We start from the raw sequence: 1,719 nt of genomic DNA on the forward strand, positions 1-1,719 counted from the left end.
AGCAATAATCAGGCTTCTTCCCCTGACCCCAGGTTAAGCAGGTGTCCTGTAAAACAATTATTAGGGGAAAGTGTATACACACACACATACACATATGCATATATAGAGTATACATATATGTACATGCATACAAACATACCTACTCACACACACATATATATACACTCATCTATCTATGTAACCTCAAATAAAACAAAAAACTTTAAATTTTTTTACTGCAAAATATTATTCGTATCATATATTTCTTCATTTTCTGAGAGATTAAACATTTACATCATGGGACCCTAAACTTTTTCCATGATTTGACCATGTACAAAAGTCTACAGACCACCCGTCTCACAGTAGAATGATGACCCTGGATTGTTTTGAGAGAGTCAGGGAGAAACACAGGAATCCCTGAGGACTGAAGCCTGCTGCAGGGCAGAGCTCCTTTGTGCTCTCAACGGCCTTGTCCCCCAGTGCCAGGAGAGTCAGCGGTGTTCCAGGGATTCCGGAAGCCTCCTCCGTTCAGTGAATCCTGCCCAGTTTTTCCTGCACTCCTTTCTTTAGTGCCTGATCCTATCAGCAGCCCCCTGGACGTGCAGGGCCCTTCTCCCAGCCAAGAATTGTGTGATGCGGGGATTCTGAGAAGGAATTGGATGAGGAAGTCACAGAGGCATCCATGTGTGATGGAGAAATGGGGCGAGGAAGAAGTCACCAAATGTGGAGAAAGACAGTCCTGTGAATTCTCCCAAGGGCAGGAATACATTTACACTCACTTGTTATTATTCATCAACTTGTCCGTCACCCTCCTCTGCAAGTTCTACAAGTATAGTTTGTGTGTGTGTGTGTGTGTGTGTGTGTGTGTGTGTGTGTTGGGGATGGGAGAGGGCAGAATGAGGGAGCACCAGAGGAGTTTTTACCAAAGAGGCATATGTTTAGGCAGCCTGGACTCCCAGTTTGAAAAATGACTTATTTTACTTGCGTAGATGGTGTCATTTGCACACAACATTTCCAGGGGGTTGGTAACCCTCAAGGAGCCGCAGAATTCCATTTTAAACTTTCTAGGCCATCTACTCCCTACGGGTAGCCGTTCCCTTCTCCGGGGGGTCTTCCCAACCCAAGGACTGAATCCAGGTCTCCTGCATTGCAGGCAGATTCTGTACCATCTGAGCCACCAGGGATTCTGTATTATCCTTACGTTGGGTTATTAATGATTATTCTCTTATAATTGTTTGTCTTGCTACTGGATTCCTTTAAATCCTGTGTCTTCAGATGCTGGCTTTCAGGCCATTGCTCGACAGAGACTGAGATTAGGAACCCCTCAGGAGGTAAATATCAGGTACCACTGCTCTGGAGTGTTGGTTAAAAATGAAAATGGAAACTTTCTCAAGTTAATTTATGAGACAGTAGAAAATTTACGTAGCTTCCACGCCCTTAGGTTGCAGATACTTTTTCCAGAACACATGAGCTGGTTTAAGCAGGATACGTTTGTCCTACAGAGTTAGGGTGTAAATGCCACGTGCCCCCTTATTCTGTGGCTTCAGGTCCTCAAAACCTATGTTTTTTTTATCACAGACCACTTGACTTGCTGAATTCAACATCTCTTCCAATGCCCACTCCTCCCAAAGAATCTACTCCAGAAAGTGTTGAAGAGAAATGTAGACTTTACTGAACATTTCTCAGTGGAGACCTAGAAAGCAGTCAATGTAACACCTGGCTCAGCACATTACTTTAATC

This window comes from Capra hircus, chromosome 8, assembly GCF_001704415.2.
Source record: "Capra hircus breed San Clemente chromosome 8, ASM170441v1, whole genome shotgun sequence".
Lineage (NCBI taxonomy): Eukaryota > Metazoa > Chordata > Mammalia > Artiodactyla > Bovidae > Capra > Capra hircus.